General features: G+C 37.5%; 1 long non-coding RNA gene across 1 annotated transcript; it reads right to left on the bottom strand.

Annotated features, from left to right (window-relative positions):
* Positions 1-3,995: 3,995 nt before the first annotated feature.
* LOC114529269 lies at positions 3,996-6,025 on the bottom strand. Its single transcript, XR_003687602.1, has 3 exons — positions 5,991-6,025; positions 4,146-4,189; positions 3,996-4,068 (listed from the first exon to the last, which is right to left on the bottom strand). It is a non-coding gene; the product is annotated as an uncharacterized LOC114529269 (long non-coding RNA).
* Positions 6,026-22,769: the final 16,744 nt, after the last annotated feature.

Raw genomic sequence — 22,769 nt, 5'->3', positions numbered from 1 at the left:
TCCACATATCCTACAGGAAAATTAAATCCATCAATGTTGATGCCTTCCGTAATGATCTCTCTAATTCAGATCTCTGTAAGAACATGCTTTCGATGGAGCTCAATGATCTAGTTGATAGTTACAATGATACATTGTCCTCAACATTGGATCGACATGCACCTGTGAAATGCAAAACAGTTATAAAAAGACCGACCGTTCCCTGGTTTACCGAGGAAGTCAAGATAGCGAAAGAGCACGAAGGCGAGCAGAAAGGAAATGGCGGTGGACTAAACTGCATAGTGATTTCCTTCTATATAAATCTAAGAAAAATCAAGCTACATTTATAATGAAGCGTGCACGTAAAGAATACTACTCTACCTTTATACATGAAAATAGCAGTGATCATCGTAAACTGTTCAAGTCTGCCAAATTTCTTTTTAATCAAGAAACTGATTTGCACTTTCCAGAATACAGTGATAGCACGGCTCCTGCAAATAAATCCTGCAAAGCAGCATTTTTCCATCTATGTAATATTAGACGTATCAGGAAGTTTCTCAGTTTTGATACGACACAAATTCTTGTTAACGCTTTCATTACGAGTCGATTGGACTACTGTAACAGCCTCCTGTACGGTCTGCCCGCCAACCAGATATGCAAGCTCCAACGAGTACAGAACTCCGCAGCAAGACTGATCTGTGATATTAATCGGTTTGATCACATCACCCCTGTGCTGTATAAATTACATTGGCTTCCTGTTAAATACAGAATTAACTTTAAAATATTACTCATCACTTATAAGGCCATTAACGGAATTGCTCCTGAATACATCTCTGAACTCATTAAATTGAAGGCTGCAAGCAGATATAATTTACGATCATCAACTGAATTGTTGCTCGATATACCGAGAACAAAAACATTAAAGACGCTGGGAGACCAATTGTTTGAAGTAGCAGCACCTACGTTGTGGAACAGCCTCCCGGCTGAAATTCGTAATGCATGTAATATTTCTACGTTTAAGAAAATGCTTAAAACGCATTTTTTTATAAAAGCATTTTCCTCCATGTTATGACCAGAACAACTTTTATCTAGTTCTGATCTAGATTTATTGTATGACGTTTTGTAAATTAGTGTATATTTAGATTTTATCAGCAAATTTTACGATACTATGTAATGCGCGAGTGAGCATCTATCTATGTAACACGTTCATTACAATAGCTCTATATGAAGATGAGCTCCTTTCTTTGACCCCGCCGCCCATGAACGCTCTGCCACAGCCAGGTGTTGAATAAAAGTCAAAGATGTGACGCTGCTTTGGCCCTGGCTTGCACGAGTGAAAGAGAACGACCACATCGTAACTATGCTGCTCCCACAGAATATCTGCCTAAAATAATGAAAAAAATTCTATAGTTATAGAAACATGCGTGCCAGTTTTGGAAAACGGGGCGACTGTTTGCTTCCACGCCATTTCGAGCGAATAAATTAAAGATATGGTTTCAGAATTTCAGATTGACGAAGATTTTTAACTGATGTTTCGACGGAAAAGCTAATTTTAATACATTGTGTTCAGATTTGCGTAAAGCTTTCAGTGTTAGATTGCGTTTTAAAAACACGGATTTTTCCCATTTCAACTAAACAGCGCAGGCGTTATAAAACGGTTATTTTATAATGAACTATAATCAGTAATTCTTTATGGCAATAGACCTTTCCCCTTTTAGCTTTTAACAACTCAAATTGACCTGGATAATCAACTACCGTCACGCGTTGCGCACTTGCATGAAAGCTAAAAGGGGAAAGGTCTAATGGTGGATATATGTTTATTATATCTGTACAGAGATTTATGCACAGCAGAATGATGAAATAAAAGTCGTATTTCACCGTGTAAATTAATTTCATGCATGGACGTATGTCATTTTGGCGGCAATTTATTTACATTTTCTTTCAGTCAAGATGGCGTCGAAATATAGGAGTGAGATTCAAAACATAATTCTTATCAGGCGCGGATCTAGGGGTAGGCAACATAGTCAAGTGACTATGGTAAATTATCCAGATAATAATTACAAAATTCCCAGTTCCCAATTCCCAAAGTATTCATTCATAAGTGGAAACATGCAGTTCATTATTCATATTTTCATATCACAGTCCAGTTATTTATTGATATACAGCTCATTGGTATTTAGGCAAGCCATGAAGCAAGCCAATGAGAGGCAGCTATTTTGCCTATGCCTGGCGGCCGATACAGCCTTTTGATTGGCTAATAGCTTTTTTGCCTAACCAAGACGAATTTGCCTAACTTGACGTAATCAGGAAGCCTTATGATTGGGTAATTTTTTTAAATTCTATTCTTTCATTGGCTTGCAGATTTTGCCTATCTTTGGCGAGTTGAACCAATCACTGTGCTTCGTAAGCATGCCTGTGTTAGTCATGTTAGGCAAAGACTAGGCAAAGAGTGGAAACATGCCTTTTCAATCGCTCTGAGCATCGAAGGATTAAATTTCGAAGTTAGCTTCTGCTTTTTCGCGTTCGCTTTGTTATTGTGTTATTTTACAATGTTTTCATCGTCTTGTAGTGATTTGTACGAGCCATTCGAACGATTTAGAGTGTCTAAATGACGGGATATTTATGCGACGTTCGATCTTTGTATTTATGAAGGCGACACGCTCAAGGCTAAGCTCAGATTTTTGTGTGGAGTTATATGTGCCGAAGCACGCTCGTAATGGCAAGAAAAAGGCTTGTACTGCAATAAGCTAACTATATATTTTGTTTATTCCATTCTACGCTTCTATATAACTGTGTTTTTAGATCTCAAATCGGCAAAATGATTGTCGAACAACAACAAGCATGGCTAGTTCTTTTAGTATTCAAATATAAATTTACATATGTCTGCGCTGGCCGGGTCAAAGGTTGCTATATATGAATATATAACTTAAGTATGATATGAAAGACACAAACTTAGCATGTTCACTTTTAGTTACTTATTATTATTCGTATTCCTGATGTATATCACATGTATAAATAAGTTCATAGGAAAATTATGAGTGAATATACATCATGATGTTGACATTGTAACTCTGCCGTCAGTCCACGTATAATTGATGGATACTTGATCTAGCGTGATTTTAATTTCCTGTTTTGAATATTTTCCTACTTCTCCTCAGTTCTGATGCTTCGGCCCTAGTACTAGTAGGTAACAATAATACTCAAAGTTGGGGCTACTCAAAGTAGGGACTAAGGAATACTTTGGGAATAAGTAGATTCTCCCCTCAATGTCTTCTCAAAAACAATTATTAGCGTATATTTTTAAAAGTGTATCCTAGGCATGCTGATGAGCCCTAATATGGGGCGAAGCAGTTCAGCTGGTAGTCTCAAGACTATCATTTAAAAAATCGAACATCTTTTAATATGCTTGTAAATGAGTCATGCGTGACGTCATAAAATTTGACTAAGGTATGAAAAATCCTAGATCCGCACCTGATTCTTATATTTAAAATATTTTTGCATTCAGCACATTCTTAAATCTTTCAGAAAGAATATCTAACTTCTATTGAACAAAATTACAAAGGAACTGAACGGTAATAAATATGTTTTGATGTATAAAATTTCGATTTTTGTTGCTGTATTTTTGTATATAACTGTCCTTGTCAAATTGATCACTATACACATTTAATAAATAAATCACTTCACGGTTGGCTCGTTTGTACGACTTTTATTATGAACTCGTTGTGAAGGATCACAAACTCACTCGTTCGTTTTGCGATCCTTCACAACTCGTCCATAAAAATCGTACGCACTCGCCAACCATAAAGTAATCTCTATAAAACACCTCGTTTTAACAGTTAAGACAGAAAACAGATGTACAAGAATGTAATTTTTTTCTTCCTTCAATAAAAAAATGGTGAAGAATTCAGGCTTGAAAGCATTTTGTAAAATACATTACACAAAATACATACACAGTAGGTATATAGGTCTTGCATATAGCAATAACCTTACCCGTGTTTTAAGTAAATCTTTCAGCACGGACACATTTGTCTTTCCCTTTTTTTTAACCTTCTCCAATCTTTGCCTTTCCTTTTCCACATTACTAATTTTGCGCTATATTAAGAAACAGTAATTTATTAATCTAACCCACTTAGACATTGCATGTCACTCTCAGAACAATTGACTTCAACCTTTGATCTATTTCCTTCTGGATTGACTTCACTGGTCGTCAAATCTAGATATTAAACAAATGAAATTATAATATGGTTTAACAAATAACATTTTCAACCATTCATTCCAGTGGCATCAATCCTCCTGTTTAAAAACAAGCATTATGAAATCAGTGTAAGAAATAGTATTTATATATATAGTATATATAGTAATAGTACAAAGCCTCTCTACCTCTGTGAATTTAACATAACTTGTATAAAAATAGTTCAACAAAGAGTTTCATTGTCCAGACTTATATCCAGACTCAAAGTATAGCTGTGGTACAAAATGCTTTTGAAGAAAGTCAAAGTTTTCTTCATTGGAATCCACCAGTGAAAAGCACAATCTTTAAGGTGCCTATATCACTCGTGGGATCTTTATGCATTTGAATAGAACGTAAAAAGTTAGTTAATATGTTAAAAAACATTTTTTGATTTACTGCAATAATTTCGAAGATACAAGCCTCTAAACTACCTGCGGTTCCGGAATCCCAACCTCCTGGGTTTAAACACAGCTATTCAATTTGAAACTGCCCATTGTTTATAGGAGCCTGGGACTCAGGAATTGCAGGTAGTTTAAAGGCTAGTATCTTCAAAATTATTGCACTAAATCAAAAAATATTTTTTAATATATTAACTAACTTTTTACGTTCTTTTCAAATGCATAAAGATCCCACAAGTGATATAGGCACTTTAACAAGGTGCGAAATTAATTAATTTATTTTTTTTAAATGTTCCATGAAATAAAACATATTAAAATAATTTGGTACATACAAGATTTGATTCAAATATGCATATTTGCACATCCCATGGCTTAGCAAATTGTTCAGGCATTTAAATTAAAACAATAAGTTAATTTCTAAAGATCTTCTACTTTTAATTTTCACTTTGAAATTTTCTGATTCATAATTGTGCATCATCCATACTATTCAGGCAGAGTGGCAGACCATTTTACACTTGAATACACTAATCTTACAGAACAGTCTTAATTCTGATCTAAAAGCCAGAGCATGTGTTGGTTTCAAAATCCTTCTATGTTTACATTTAAATCTTATCTCATTGACTGGGTTTCTGTATGCACAATCATGTATGTCAACCAATCAACATATTAGAACATCACCTAATTGTAATTTTAGTTGGTCTGATTGATGAGTTTGTAACAAAATTGAAAAAGTTAACTAATTTCTAGCTTCAACTCATTTTTTCAACTTCAAATACAATACAAATCATTTATATTTTCTTTTACAAATAAAAAAATTGGGGGGTTTTCTTGAAAAAAATATAAGTGTTTGGCAAATTTCCTCCCAGTAAAGCATGGTTCTTTTTCCAGCATATTTTTAATGAAAATGGAAGGATTTTATTTTGGATTGCACATATTTTACACACTGCTGCAGCTCACACAAGTGAAAGAAAACTTGATACCTTATTGACCTTATTGTAGCCTTTGGCACAGAATAAAAAATTCTTTGGTTGTTTGAAGCAGCATTTTATTAATCTTAAGTTAGTGCCTACTGCATACAATCAGTTACCGCATGTATGAGTAAGTTCAAGCTAGCGCATTTAACAGCATCGAGAGAATATGGAGACACAAGTATAGTAGAACCGGGCCGGCCAAATCTATCCGCATCGACGGCATCGTGTAGAAATTTTCAATATAAAAATCAAAGAAGGAAACATTTTTTCATGTTTTATTGCCGTTTATGCCGATACTAAACTTACTAAATATTTCTAACATACACCTTATGCAAATTATGTTCTAAAAATATTCTAAAAAAAGATTGAAAACATGAATTATTCATAATTTACAATCATACCTGTAGTTATTACCTGTAGTAACATCTGCGCTTACGCTCCGTTTATCCGCCATATTGATACGAATTTGTGTATTTAAAGCGGGGAACGGGGAAGAGTATGTGTGCCAGTTGTGTTCCAGAATATACGATTATGAGTAATCCTAGAGAGATGCAGACTTACTGATTATAGGTAATCCTAGGTGTGATACCATGTTGAATAAACAGGGGAATGAAAACCAGAGAACAAACTTTTAAGGCAGAACTGTAATACATGAGTTGCCAGGCTCGATTGCACCGAGGTGTCACTTTCGTTAACATCAAGGTCAGTGAAACCAATTACCTCCCATGAAGAAGGGTGAATAACTAATCCCTTCTTTATCTTTATTTCACCAAAGAAGAGACCACCAAACTTCCCACTTTCTAAAATACCCTGTTGTTTTGCACTTTCCCTCAAAGTCTCCATTACTGAAACTACTCATCCAGATTTCGAAGAACAAAAGTTCTTATAATCAGATTGTGTTCTGCTGCTTGGAAGTTTTAAAAATCCAGATGCACAAATGTAATCTTAAACTGAGTGAGACTTTAAATAGATTCAGAGGCACCACCTCAAGACCAACGGATGCCACCTCATCTGTCATGATGGAATATTTTTAAATATTAAAAAGCTTTAAAAAGCTTTGGCTTGGTCATGTAAGAGAGTTTGCAAAAACATGTCTGATTTATCTGAAATTGTTGGTATTTTATGTACGGAGCTTACATGTTTCTGAAGTAACTCATGTGTTGCAAAATTGTGCTCTTCTTGCAAACAATCTTCCCAGTAATAAACATTGTATTCTTGCTATTGGATATGCTTACTTATACCTTCATACAACCGCTTTGTATAACAACACTAGTGTGCGTAACTTACTTTTCCTCAGGTGAAAATCAGTAACCCTCTCAAATCTCTGATGATGTCATTGTGCAAGTTTCTGATAGCAGTTCAATAGATTCAGATGATGGAATATGGAACACTCCTCTTTTCAGCCCTATGAAATCAGTTTCTCTCAGAGTTGCAGGATATGACAGCTGGGATGAATGAGTTTGGTCTTATTGATTTTTAAAGCTAAATAAGGATGCTGTCATACTTGTGCTTTCCCCAAGAGTTGAAGAATCTGTGATTGATACCGAAAAAGTTAAGGGACTTATTCAACTTGAAGAGGAAGAGCTTGAAGAAAGAGAGTTCACTCTTACCCAATTGCTTATTTCTTAAAACAGTTTATTGATGGATTGGAAAGCCAAGCAGAAGGTATGATTTTTACACTTGTACTGATATGTAAAAGCTAGAGCACAAAGAATAAAATATCATTATTGTGCATTCTGTACCAACCACAAGGATAGCTTTAAAAAGCTTGGTATTTATTAGATAGTTATTTTTAGATACATATTACTTCAAAACTTTACAATATATGCGTGGTAGAATTGGAAACTTATTCTTAGACTACTAGTAGAGATAAATGTAGCTAGGTTCTATTACAATTTGAATGAGAGATTCAATAAGAAAGCTAAGTGGCTGACTTTAAGTTTCAGTAATATAATTAATATTGAATTGATGTCAATTGAACATTGAGGATGGAGTGCAATGCATCTATATATTGCAAAAAAATAGGGTTGTGCTTTTGATACAGTAACAGAAAGGAGTGCTGTTTGTATACTGCTAGTCAAAGTTGTCAGATTGTCACGTTGATATACTATAATCCCAAAGCCAAAATTTAAAAATGAAATTTGACTATTGAGCAAAAAGCAAATAAATATTTACAATATAAAATTTTCAAGAAAATTGTTTTAAGCTTTTCCAGGACATACACGACAAAAATTATCACGCAATTATTTCAAACGCTAAATACTGGAAAAATAGTAGGCCTATATTTACACGATTATCACAATTTACAAATGCCGTACTTTGTTATAAAGCCAATAACAATCTGCACTGCGTGACATATTACTGTATCAATGCTTGTATATATCGACTGCAGAGTGCAGTGTTCTAGTTCTGATGAAAGGCTTCAAAAAACTGGTTTTATATAAATATTGCTTACATAAATTATTTATATAAATCTTACTTTTATATAGGAAGTTAAAAGTAAAAAATCGCACCAACCAATAATGCAAATGTTGCACTATAGCAATGTGTTCTGTGCATCATTATATATTTTGCATCCTTCATATTGTTTCCTCTGTATTTCCTCTACATTTCGTCACTCCTCACAGCAATGCCTATATTTGGAGATTCTTACTTTTTTTTTTCACAGCACATTCACACTATAAGTTCACAATAGATGGATGGTAATGTTACAAAGAAAATAAAGTATATACAAATGTAATTTCTAACTCAAAGGCTGATTTCCACCGTCGCGTTTCTGTCTACGTACGTACGTGTACCTACGTACGTAAAGCTATTTCCTCTTCAACATAACCGCGGCGTATTTTGCACAAATTTTTACACATGTTAATGCGGGAGCTAATAAACCTGTTCGCAGGAAATTTGAAAAAACAAAATGGCAGATCCGACCATGGACTTTTACTTACTTCTTTACGTTCGGCAAAAGCTGAAAAAATTAAATAAATACAAGAAGAGATGGTGGATTCGTGATATTATACGCCGACGTGATGAATTGGGAGAATATAACCGCCTCATCATGGAGATGCACCTAGGTGATCACGAATCGTTCTATCGCTATTTCCGTATGTCGTCTGAAAGATTCGACCATCTTCTTTCTCTTGTTGGCCTTCGACTGTCCAAAAGCTCTTTGTATAGGGAGCCTATCCGTGCCAGTCAAAGACTCGCTATAACACTGCGGTTTTTAAGTACTAGCGACTGGCAACTTACGATTTCCTTCAGTTTTCGTGTTGGACATTCAACTGTTTGCAAGATAGTGGGAGACACCTGCTCTGCATTGTGGAGTGCCTTGCAAACATACATTAAACTTTCCTCAACAACACAATGGGAAAAAATCGCCGGTGAATTTTGGGAACTCTGGAACTTCCCAACGTGCTGCGGCGCCATTGATGGAAACACCTTGTCATGCAATGCCCACCCAATGCTGGATCGTCCTTTTACAATTATAAAGGTATTGTACTACAATGGAATAAGAATTTATCACGTTTGGTTTTCCTTCAGTTTGGAGGCAATTTAATAAAAACATGAAAATATTTATTTACCAGGTATTCATAGCGTTGTCCTGTGAGCATGCTGCGATGCTAGATATGTTTTTACCATAGTTGATATTGGCAGCGCTGGAAGAAACTGTGATGGATCAGTGTTCAGCAATTCCGCATTTGGACAGTCACTTTCCAATGGAACATTGAATCTTCTAGTTCCAGCTATTCTACCAAATTCAGATGGGCAACGATGTCCTTACATGTTCACTGCAGATGATCCTTTCCCATTGAAAACATGGTTGATGAAGCCCTATTCTGGAACTTTGCTTCCGGAGAATACGAAAATCTTCAATTATCGCCTTTCTAGAGCAAGACGAGTTATCGAAATAAATTTTGGCATTGCAGCTGCAAGATGGAGAGTGTGGAGAAGACCAATTATAGCTACAGCTGAGAAAGTAACAAGTATTGGCAAAGTTGTTTGTGTGTTACATAATTATTTAATGACAGTTCTGTCTCCCTCATGAAGCTAAGAGATACTGTCCAGTTGGTTTTGCTGACTTGAGTGATAGGTAACCACGCAGCCGCAGGGCATAAAAGTTTAAATATTCTCTAAACTAGTGTCATGGTTATAATGCATAGTGTTTTCCGATGTTTGTTTTACTTGGTATAGGTTTGGAAATCATGGCCCTTGAGCATGGAGAAGCATAACTGAAGGGGATACTGGCATGATTTCAATTCAAAGACAAGGAGGAAATAATTATTCAAAAGATGCTAAACATGTGCAAGAAATGTTGACACAATACTTCAGTGGAGATTGAGGAGAAGTCTCCTGGCAGTACGAACATGTCAGAGAAACTGGTGTTGTTACTGAAGATTAGGAACAAACAATATTTTCAAACAGTGAGGATAAAATTGTTGTGCAAGTGCCACTTGTTGACTACAGCACTATACATAAACTAATATTGAGTTGATGGCCTATTTTCAGTTTCTTCAGAACATGGCAAAGTAACTGAACATGCAATTTCTTCAATCAATATAGACCCAAAAACAAAAACTATTTCACATCAATTACATGTGATCAAATGGAAACCAGGAATGTTTTATACTGGAACTATACATTGCATGTAAACAGAAACTCTTCCAAAATGTAGTAGGGGAAAAAATTGTGAGTATAGTACTCCTTGTCACAAATGATATGATTGATCCATTGTAGTTTAAATATTGCCCTTATATATAATATATCATCTACCATTTATTAATTATTAATATGAGCCATTTTGCAACAACAAATTGTTATGTTACACAACATATTTATGCCAATTAACTATTATTTTTTCAAAGTCTAACACATAAAATATCATTACTATGAACATTGATAGAATGCACACTGTCCTTCTTAAACATTTAGCCTTCAAAATTAAGACAAAAACAACATAAAAATTCCCATGCATACTCAGTTAACAAAAAATAAAATACAAACAATTATAACTTACACAAACAGAACTTGTTTTAACATTCAAATAATATAATATCCTTTCAATTTATCATCTGAAAAATTATGTTGATTCTTGAGTATATGGAGTGGAAATGTCTGTTGTAGATCCTCTACCAAGGATATGAATACTTGCTACGCTGCATCTATTATTGTAAATAGAACCGGATGTGAATAGAACCGGAAGTTAGATCTTAGATCATAGTTTTGATTGACATTTAAGTTTAACGTTAGGAGAAAAAGCGGCAACTTCGATCTCGGACGGAGAAGTCAAACTGTTATTAAAAGCTAACCTGATATTTAAGATATAAGCTAACCTGAAACGATGTAGCTGAGATGTAAACGTGGGTGGAAGCCCCACAGAAGTGAGTACAGATGATATGTTTTGTAAATAGAGATACACATTAACGTTATGACGGTCATAATATTATTTAATTTTAGATCGAATAAAAATTATTATACGATTCGGTGTAAACCACGTTTATTCAAGGCTGTCGCGCTCAGAGCGCTCCATCATTCGATTTCTATGTAGACAAATAATAAACTCATCAAAGAGTGCGACGAGCGAGGCACGGAACAGTTCATATTTACAGCTACAATGTCCGAAAATAATACATCAATGGAAGCTAAGATCGGGCGTCGAAACGCTAAAGCGGCGTTAACTAGAGCGGGGAAAGCATTGAGATATGCACTACAGGAAAGGCGACCGGCTGAAGAGATTAGACAATCGCTTACCAAGCTGCAAGAAGCATACGAGAAGTTGATAATTAAGCATGAAGATTTCACAAAATTAATCAAGGACGATGTGGAGTTCGAACGGGAAGAAGCATGGTTAGAACAATGCCAGGACATGTTTATGAAATGTGAAACAGAGGGCAATTTGCATTTAGAAAGTATCGAGAAACAGAAGGAAGAAAGTTTACCAGCCATGCAACCTGTCGGAAGTGACACTCAAAACAAAAATGCAGTGCAACAAAGTGAGAATAATAACGATGATTTAGTGACGGCCGCTGAAAACGACGATCAACAGGCCTCAAGCGCAGACTCGACCGGAAGTGAAGCTGGTGCGACGGGGGGAGATTCACCCATTGATAACAACACATGTGCGTTTAAAATGCAAAAACCAAAGATGCCTAGATTTTCGGGAGACGTAAGAGAGTACGCGATATTTAGGTCAGATTTCAAGCACGCCATCGAAACTAAATACTCCAAACGTGATGCTATAACATTTCTACGAACATGTTTGGACGGAAACCGCTTGAGTTAATTAGAGGTATTGGCACTAACTATGACGCAGCGTGGGAGTACTTGGACTCGATCTATGGAGACCCCAGAGTAGTATCAGATACAATCATGCAAGATATTGTTAAGTATAAAGCGCTCAACGATGACGAGGATGCCAGATTTTGCGAACTAGTACATTTAGTAAAGAGAAGCTATAATACGCTGAAGGAGGTGGGTTTGCCGAATGATATGGACAACAGCCATGTACTAGCAATTATCGAAAAGAAGATGGGCTCTGATGACCGAAAAGTCTGGTCACGTGATCTTGAGAAAAGGAGCGAACAAGCAACGCTGCATGGTTTGATGACATGGATGAGTGTGGAGATGAAGTCTAGAATGAGAGCTTCTGCACCATTACGAACAAGCGGAAAGCATTCAATCCACCATGTAAAGAGATCATTAGAAGGAGAAGACGGAAAGACGAGTTACCGTTGTTGGCTTTGCAAAACCTCATTACACTGGCTAGATCAATGCCCCAAGTTTGCATCCCTCAGTTTAGACCAACGCCTACAACAAGCAAAGGAGAATCATGCCTGTTACAGTTGTTTGAAGAGGGCTGGTAGAAATCACAAAATGTCGAACTGTTCTCGAAGGAAGCAATGCACAGAGAAAGAAAACTATGTCCAATGCGTCCACTTTCACCATCCCCTTCTACACAGAAGCGCCAACCAACGAGCAATCATCACATCAGTGACAACAAATCAAGAAGCCCTACTTCCTGTGATTTCAGCTAATATCAGTGGAGAAAACAACCTGTATAAGCAGGGCAATGTACTTCTGGACTCGGGGGCACAGTTGAGCCTGATACGACAAGAAACAGGGGAAAGTCTCGGCCTGACAGGCACAGACGTCTCCATTACATTGACGAAAGTTGGAGGTGAAGAGCAGGAGATCACAACGAAAGTATATAAAGTTCAAGTTGGCTCAACGGATAGCAAAACAAAGTTTGTCATAAAAGCAATCGGTATTCCTACTATCAGTGACGATATTTCAGGAACTGACACAAAGGAGATCGTAAGACAGCTGGAACTAAAGGAAAGGATTAATCGGGGTAAAGGACAAGTCAATGTTCTTATCGGTATCGACCACCCTCGAATGCACACTGGAGAAACCAAGCAGGCGGGCGATTTGATATCAAGAAAATCACCTTTAGGATGGGTTGTATTCGGAGCAAAACCAGGAGAGACAGTGCTAGCTAGTCAAATCTTCCATATCAAATACACAGCCCCTGTTGACTTATCAGAATTCTGGACTACAGAATCAATGGGAGTAGCAGAAAAATCATGCAGATGTATCACAAGTAACCTCAGCCCGATCGAAATAGAAGAAGCAAAGATTATCGAGGATTCATGCACGAAAGTGGATAATCAATGGATGGTGTCATACCCCTGGAGGATTGACCCGAAGGAATTACCCGATAACAGAAATCAGGCAATGAGAAGACTCGAAGCGACAGAACGCAGACTCCAGAAGAACCCACAGCACCTGAAGGCCTACGATAAGCAAATAACGGAGATGAATGAACTGAAGTTTTCAAGAAAGCTTACAGAGAAAGAAATAAGGGAATATGAAGGTCCTGTTCACTACATAGCCCACCACTCCGTTCTTAAACCCGAAAGTAAAAGTACCCCACTCCGAATTGTCTTTAATTCGTCTTCTGTAGGACACCAAGGACGCTGCCTCAACGATTATTGGCTAAAGGGCCCAGATTTACTGAATCCTCTTTGGAGTGATCCTTCGGTTTAGAGAAAATAGAGTAGCCTTGAGTGCTGATATTTCCAAAATGTACCACAGAGTGCGCATTCCAATTGAAGATCAGCATGTGCACAGATTTCTATGCAGGAACATGCAAGTTGACAGACAACCTGATATGTACGCAATGAATGTCCTCACTTTCGGTGATAAACCGGCGCCAGCAATGGCGCAAATAGCACTAAAGAAGATGGCTGAAGATCCCTGAAAATCCCTTAAGGATCTTCCTCTTCACTGTATGTATACTGCTAGTTCTGTAGATACGAAATTTTGCATTGCACATCAGGAAAGAGATTGGTACTTTTGCCAAAATGATTACATTTGGAAATTAGGACGGCAGCACAATAGACATTTCCACATCAATATTAATTGTGTAAAAAATTGAAATCCATCACTGCAAAGTATCCCTGTGAACCAATTTGCTGCTTCTGTTAAGTGTGTTGAAAATGATGTTATTAAAACAATTGTTAGGGCTAGATTGGGAGTAAATATCTAAATCAGTGCTTTTGATAAACTAATTAAGTGACTTTTGGATAAACTTGGTATCTACCAAGTATGTTGTGTTCTATTAGTTGTAAATGTTATGAAATTATATAAAGTATGAAAAGGATTTAACTTGGGTTTTGAGTTATATACATTTGATTTCATCAAAGGTGATCTTACATACTGCAATTTCCTTTGCAATTTGCAATGCAGTTCTGGAGTAGATGCACATGGAGTACATGTACAAGGTATTTTCAAATTTCAATACAAAGTTTATTATTTTGTTACCATTTTCTTCTTCACGTCTTGTGTTATCAAGAGGCATGCATCTTTTCCTTGTAAACATTGAAGTATTGTGAAAATCTGATTCATCCGTTGTGCTCCAGCAAGTACATTTGCCATAACATGCACTGACTCCAGAATTACAACATTGTGAGTTACAAAACAAGTTGCATATTGTAACATTGCCCTGAACCAATGGAGCAGATGTATTTTTACCATTACTTGCAGCAGGTTCTGCAAATTGCAAAACGTTTTATAATTTCATTATTTCTGCATGCTCACCAAACCAAGATTTTGTAAAATTGTTGAATAAGCCTTATTTATAAGCAATCATTGTGAAATCCAACAATTTGTGACCCCACAAAGTTATGTCAAGTTTTCACTGCCATATACATAGTACATTACTGTAACTGAGAAATATGAGTGATAGTTAGACAAAATAGCAACTTTTGTTGATTTAGATAAAGATATATCTAACTCCATTGGCATTTAATATTTCATTCATGTTGCGTTTGCTTTTATGTTATATATTACGAGGCAAAAAGTTAGGTTTGCAAACTTGTAAATCCAATCGTAAATCTGCGACAAAACTTAGTTTGCCAGATTTGCACATGTGTAAACATTTAGTTTGCCCTCACATGTAAAATTTGCAATGGGTTCGCCTCGCGTGTAAACACATAGCAAACATTAAATCTGCTATAAATTTGCTTCACATGCAAAACCTTAGCACAAACATTAAATTTGCATTATTGTTTGCCTCGAGTGTAATTGTGCTGCAAATAATGGTTTTGCATGGATTTCCACAGCGTGTAAACCTCTTGCAAGCATAATAAGTCTGCAACAGATGTGTCATGTGTGAATTTAAAGCAAATAATACATCCAACCACAGTTTTGCGTCTCTTGCAAATGCGTGGCAAACACTACATTGAATTTGCAGTACATTTGCATCACTGTAAACTAGGAACAAAATAAACAAAGACAAAATAATTTCCTTTGTAAACTATGTATTTAGTATGCAATACTTTACAAATACAATTCTACGAATATGGCTTTAATTGTAATCAATGAAAACACAAATTCCTTTAAAATGTGTTGTCAAAGCTACAGAAATTCAAGACAGCAAGATGAAACAATCAGTCTAATAATCTATCTAACTCTATATATTTGTTCATATAATACCCTGTATATAGCAGCTATGTCAAAAACAAAGGATATACAGAGACCCATTTGAAAACAATGCGTTAGGCAAGCCTGAGTTAAGGCTGTTTTCCACTTACGCGTTTTTTATATGCACATACACACACCTAAAAGTCTAAATCCTTATACATGTTACCTTTGAAAAAACTAAGTGAATAAATCGAAGGAAGTTAGTTTTTTGCATATTTTAGTATGCATTAGTTGACCTAGATGTCAAATAATAAAAATTTAAAAGCATTTAAAAATTTCCAAGAGTGTACATGTGTATAAAAAACGCGAAAGTGGAAAGCAGCCCTTAAAAGCATTGTCAGTTTTGCGGAACCAATCAAATTTTGTGTACCATGTGTACCATCAAGCTTTCCGCAGTTTTCCTCGTTTGAGAAAGGTTTATTGTATTGTCGCTATATACACTACAGTGCATTGGCTTTGGCTCAATGTTTATAGACACATAATGCTAACTAGAAACATTAACATTGGATAAACTAGGACAGCACTCAACATCTCTAAGAAAAAGGCCTTTTCGTGTAGATTGTGCATCGATTTCGGCGTGATAATAGCCGTTATAATAGCTGTGGTAAGGGCCTATAGGTATTAATGATATAATGTTGGGAACATTCCCATTGAACGAAACCTTGTAGTGTGCTAAGAAGGGAGTAATCATTATTAATTATTATCTTGATGTTGCATCCGCATGGGACAGCCTTTCTTAAAAAAGCCTTCTTTTAATGGGAAACGTCGCATTAGTTAATCTGCACAACCCAACGAGGTCACTATTTCAGTTATGATCTTTTTTTAATTCTAGAGCTAAAACTTAATGTTTGTGTATTAACCGCTCTTGTTGAGTTGTACATATTAATCATTCATTACTGCACTGAATTTGTGCGTTTACCATGCAGGGCACCAGAGAGTTATTGCCCTATCATCCAGCCAGGAATACCCTTTGGAGGATTGCTCTCTTTAAGACTTCCTTGTTGTCATGGTTTGCTCATTATCTTGGATTTTTCAGATGCCTGTCGAGTCCATTTTCAATCAAGGCTCTGCAAGACATTGTTAAATCGTCCACTTCTCCAAGAGAGTGGACCTACCACCGATTTTTTTCTCTTAGGGGCATCAACATCGCTGTCTGGCTTTCTGCCACCTTCATCTTCCGAGTCAGTCACAGACTCCTCGGCCGACATCAATTCCAGTGTCGTGTCCCTGCTGACGGGAACGAAGTGTCAACCAGACAGGCAAACCAAATATGCTCTACTTTGTGCAGTGTAAAATTTATTTGATAATCAGTCGGTGAAAACTATAAAAGGCGATTGCAAGATAGCTATAATATTTACATATGAGATGGGATATAAACAAGACAAACAAACGTATAACAAACATAAACTACGGTAGCTTACATCTTTGCTAGGACTAGTCGAATAAGTTCTCCAACTTCGCATACAATATTCCCCGTATCCCCTATAAAGTTTACTTTGAAGGACAGTGACTAACGTTTGGTAGCATTAAAAACAAGAGTAAAGTCAATGCATTTTAGGGCATTTTATAGCATCGCCCCCGCGTCCATAAAGTAATTAACATGCTAATTACCTAGTCGTGACACTCCTCGTCCAAGAATAAGCTAAGGTTTGTTCTTGCTATTATTACTTATAGAATTTGTTCATGTACTCATTAAATATACCAATTGGTTAATTGGTCTCAGATATGATTTCTTTTCCCCATCTTTCCAACTTACGATTCTTGCTTTTCAAACTAGTTTGTCATTTTCACTTGTAATTGCATCAACCACCCTTCCAAGGGACCATTCACTACGATGTGTCTCACCTTTAATGAAGACAATATCTCCTATGGCTAAATTTCAATTACGTTCGTTCCATTTTGATCTCCTGTGTTGGTTTTGTAGATATTCACTCTTCCATTGAAACCAAAATTGGTCAGTTAAATACTGTGCTCTTCTCCAGTGTCTACGAGAATATAGGTAGAGGGAAGTGAAAACTCCAGGTGGTGAAATAAGTCTTGTCTTCATTGTCAGCAGCATGTTTGGGGTTAAGGGTTGAGGTTGATCTGTCTTCATTGTCAGCAGCATGTTTGGGGTTAAGGGTTGAAGTTGATCTGCGTCGGACGGCACGGTAGAAATAGGATGTGAGTTCACAATTCCTGTTACTTCTGCCATAAGAGTAACCAAGAGCTTATGGGTAATTTGGGAAGGTTCGAGATCTATAAACATTCCATCAAGGACTCGTCTAATAGTGTTGATTTGTCTGTCCCATATTCTACCAAAATGTGAAGCATGTGGGGGGTTGAAAATCCATTCGCAATTTTGTTCTGCAGTATACTTCGCTATCATCTTCTGATGATAAAAATGCCACAAATGGCGAAGAATTTTCGAAGTGCGCGAATAAAGGAACTAGATTCCATTGTCTCCAAAACTTCAATATGGATCGCTCGACTGTTCAGACAAGTGGAAACCAACCCCCATCTTTTTCAGTTTGCAGCCCCTCCTCTTAGCCTTGCTGTACATATCTGCCACGGTCCGAATATGTCGAAACCAACTTTTATGAATGGTGGTGGTGTTTCTAGTCTGTCGGAAGGTAGGTTAGCTATATGCTGGGTCATTAATTTCCCTCTGAGTTTTCTGCACGTTATACATTGACTGATGAGTTTTGAAACCAGTCCTTTTTCCCCGAAAATCCACCAACCTGCTTGTCTTACAGCGCTATGGGTGATCTGTCTTCCTTGGCGGTAAACTTTCTTACAATGATGCATTATGGCCAGCTTTGCTAAATGATATCCTTTCGGTATTATAGCGGGATGTTTTTCTTGAAACATCTGGTCTGCCTGTTTCAATCGGCCTCCAACACGAAGAACTCCATCATCATCGAGAAATGGATCTAAAGTATACAAGTTGGATTTTGGGGAAACTGTATCCTGAGACGATTGGAGCGTAGTGATTTCTTCAGCATACGCTTCTCCTTGGACGGTTTTGATCATCAACATCTCGCTCTGCCTTAATTCTGCAGCAGAAGGATTTCTTAGCTGTTGTACAACTGATGGTAGGGTTGACTGGTCTTGGACAGTCTTTTGGTTTCCAGATGGTGAGTTTTGGCTTTGAGTCTTCGTAGATTTCACTTTAATTAGAAGGTTGGTTATTGCTCTAGAAAACTTGGTGAATCTGTCTGAGCCCAAACCTCTAATTTTGCACAGTTCTGTGGTGTAAATTTTGGTGTTTACTCGAATCTCTGGATCTTTATCGTCGATTGGATATTCTTCAGGACTGATTTCTTGGTGAACGATTTTCGATGGGTTTATATTCTTCAAAAATTCTGGGCCTTCAAACCACGTTCACTCCATTAAGTGCTTAGCTGTTTTCCCTCTTGTTGCTATATCAGCTGGGTTTTCGGTAGATTCAACATATCTCCAATGGAAGGCTCTGTTATGTTTCGGATGATTTGTATTCTATTAGCAACGTAGACATAAAACCAACGACTTTCATTTTGAATATATCCAAGTACGACTTTGGAGTCAGTGTAGAAAATGATTTTGTCAATCTGGAGTTTAAGTTCTCGCGTTATCCATTTCACTGCTCTGGCTGCGAGGACTGCTGCACACAGTTCTAATCTCGGAATTGTCTTCGCTTGCTTAGGAGCCAATTTCGCTTGAGAAAATACAAGTGTCACTTTAGTATCATTGGCTTGATTGATCAATTTTAAATAAACTGCAATGCCGATTGCATAGTGATTGACGTCTGAGAAGGCGTGGATTTCTGTTCGTTTGATTTTGTGCGAGTTTTCTGGTAGATAACATATTGGAATAAGGATATCTTGCAAATCATTTAGAGCAACTGTCCATTCACGCCATTTCGTCTAAAGTAAACTAGGTAATGGATCATCCCATCCAAGAGGACATTCTTTGTTCTTTTTTTTGTTTCCCAACGTCATCAGTTGTCGTAATAAAAGACGTCCTGGTAACGTACGTGACTGGTGTTGCAAAACCAAGAGGATCGTAGATGGAATTGATGACTGCTAAAACTCAGCGCCGGGTAAATGGTTTTTCAGGAAGAGAAATAGAAAAGGTTAATACATCTTTTTGTAGGTTCCACCTGACAAGGAGCCTTGCGATGGGAGTGGATCTCATTGAAGATCAAGGTTTCGAATGCTATCAAGTCGATCTTCAGGTGGGAGTGCTTTCACAACATCAACCGCGTTTGACGCAATCTTGTGTAACTTAAGATTCCCGTTGCCAACATTGCTTGAGAGCTTTTAACAAGGTCGACGGCTTCGTCAGGCTCAGAACAAGATGTGAGGCCGTCATCAACATAGAAGTCATTGCAAACAAATTCCTTGCGTCATGTCCAAACTCCTCCTCGGTCAAATTTCGCTATCAGTTCAGGAGTAGGTATTTCACGCTTATCTCTAGAAATATTATCACACTCAACAAGGGTGGGTAATTTAATTGATACTCCTGGCATTGACTTTACAACCAGTCCTTGTACACGTTGGCCATATCGTGTTTCTTTCGACCCACTGCAAGTGGATAGAGAATACTTCTTCTTTGGTCCGTCTATCCCAAGCTTGTCTGTTAACTGAGGACTGACCATCGAAGCGTTGCTCTGCTCGTCGATCAACGCATAAACTTTGATAACATGATTGGGTCTACTTTGGTGGAAAACATCAAGTAGTAAGATCGTACCACACGAAACCCTGGAGAACAATTGTGTCCTGACATTGGTATGAGCTGATTTAACATCGTTTTCTTCCCTGTCATCTTTCTTTTGCTTTTCCAAGTGGAGTATTTCTAGGTGTCGTTTGCTTCCACACTTCTTGCATTTGATGTTGGCTTTACAGTTTTTAGCGACATGTTTCGGCTCTAAGCATTGAAAACAACGTCCGGCTTGCTTCAACCAATCTGTTTTCTCCTGCAATGTCTTATGTGCAAAGGCTCTGCATTCCTGTAGGCTGTGCTCTTTGGACTCGTGAAATGCGCAATATTTCTCACAATCTTCTTCATTCTCTACTTCAGTTTCTTCTTTCAGGACGGTATGATGATCGTTAAATTTTAGTTTCTCTTTTCCCTTCCAAGGTGTATCAATTGCAGTGACATTTGGATGATTTCGTAGGGTGGATTGCTTTCTAATCACAGAGGCGAAGACGTCGAATTTAGGATAGGTATCAGCGTTCTTTGCAGCAAATTTTACAACTTGCCTCTCCCACTCTGAACGAATAGATGCAGGTAAACTGAGTAAAATTGGTCGTATAGTATGTGGATAGGCATGTGAGTCCAGGAAGTTGGTTAATCTGCGAGGAGACATCGTGCATAAGTCTGAAAATGTCTGTAGGCTTTTCCTATCCTTTCGCCGAATTTTGCAGCTTCTTTCAATCATGCCAATAGCGTATTTGTTATAATTGCTACATTACCGTAACGCCTTTCTAGCTCCAGCCACAGTTATTTCAATAGCTCCTCCGGGTTGCCACATAATCGTATTCGGTTAAGTACTCACTAATTTCTGCGGCGGCCCTTTGGTAAACATGTGCAAATAGTTTATCTCCTGTTCAGCAGTTATATTGGATCATACCTTTAAAAGAACTCTTCCATGGATGAAACATAATTGCATCGCCAGAGAATAGATCAAGATGGCATTTTGGGAGACTTATTCTTGCTAGGCTTGCCGTGAGCTTATCATTGGTTGTCGTGACAGTTCCTGAACAGTCGTCTACATCTAAAGCAGGTTTACGTTCCATTAGGTGTTGGCTGGAAAGAGGTTGTGTAGAATTATACTGTGAGGGATAGATATGTGCAGGGTCACGTTGCGAAAATGTCTTTGGGGAGTAATTCTTTCCTTCTTTACTCAACTCTGGACATAGCTCTTCACTTCTTGGGTGGAGTTGATCATCGAATCGAACGCCAATCGCTCTGGTAGTCGAATCAACATCAGATACCATGTTTCGCTGACTTTGCACCCAGAATTCAGTACATTGTGCAGAAATAACACTAGTTTCTTCTATAACTGAACTTGGAGAAGATACTTCGCTCAACATAGACTGTTCGATAGCATTCAATTTTGCATCTGCAACAGCTGTGAGTTTTTTCGCTGCTAATACCGCCATGTCACGTTGGTGCTGGGCTCTTGCGGTTGCTTTGTCTCTTTCTTCCTGTGCTTCTTTTTGCTTTCTCGCATTTTCTTTTTCAGCTATCAATAAGTCGTATTCAGCTTGCTGTCTTGCTGCCGCTACGTCTGCTATAGCTTGCATGCAGGCGGAGATTGACGATGTATGAGATGAATATGTTTTTCGTGATCGCCCCGAACTTGTACGTTGAGATCTTTTAGAGTACCTCTCTTCTGGGACTTTTGTCTTAGTGCTTAGCTTCTTTGCGGCTTCTGATAATGCAGCTTCCGTGTGATGAAGGTGCATTTGGCTAGTCTCCGTCACAACAGGCTGTACGTCCGCAGTTTCGTCCCACTTATCTACGACGAATAAACTTTGTAAATCTTAAAACTAGTCTCAAATAATTGTTTGTTTCTTTCTAACTGATCTGCGGCATCCTTCAATTCTGACATTTCAGGTTCACTCAATGCTATATGGACTGACCGGATCGCCCTCTGTAGCCTTCGTTTCCTTGTTAAAGGCAGACGTCTTTGCAACCAAAGTGTTTTGAAAAACCTTTGCGAAATTGCGAAAGTGAAAGAGTCGGAATTCTTTTCTGTTTTTCATGAGATTTACATACTGATTGTACTTTGTACCGTAGTTGTTTCACAATGGGTCGAGATCAATGAGACATAGCCTCGTTGAGACTGGGCGTCAGCTCTAGCGCCTTCTTTTAAAAATATTACTATACAATATAGGCTTGGACATAAGGCACGGTAAAGGATAATGTCAAATGTTATCATTTTGTCCATGGACAAAAAAGGTGGGACAGGATCAATTTTTAGGACCAAGAGATCGAGGAGCATTCTCCTAAACCTCTAAGAGGGCTTTTTTTCTTTTCAACACCATGCAGCCAAACGTCAGGTTATGCATTACTGTTGTACAATAATACATGAACCAATTATGGAATCCTAACCATACTATTTAGGGGGCTGTTTACATGAGCTCGGTTACCCGAGATTCAACGAGGCGCGAGATGATTTTGAGGTATTGAAATGAACAGATAACATGATCCTGGCAGTCGTATAATCAGCACAACAATAGCAAGGCT

This window comes from Dendronephthya gigantea, unplaced genomic scaffold (assembly GCF_004324835.1).
Source record: "Dendronephthya gigantea isolate DGI-Jeju-01 unplaced genomic scaffold, DenGig_1.0 000055F, whole genome shotgun sequence".
Taxonomy (NCBI): Eukaryota; Metazoa; Cnidaria; class Anthozoa; order Malacalcyonacea; family Nephtheidae; genus Dendronephthya; species Dendronephthya gigantea.
This window is presented reverse-complemented; position numbering and strand designations above follow the sequence as displayed.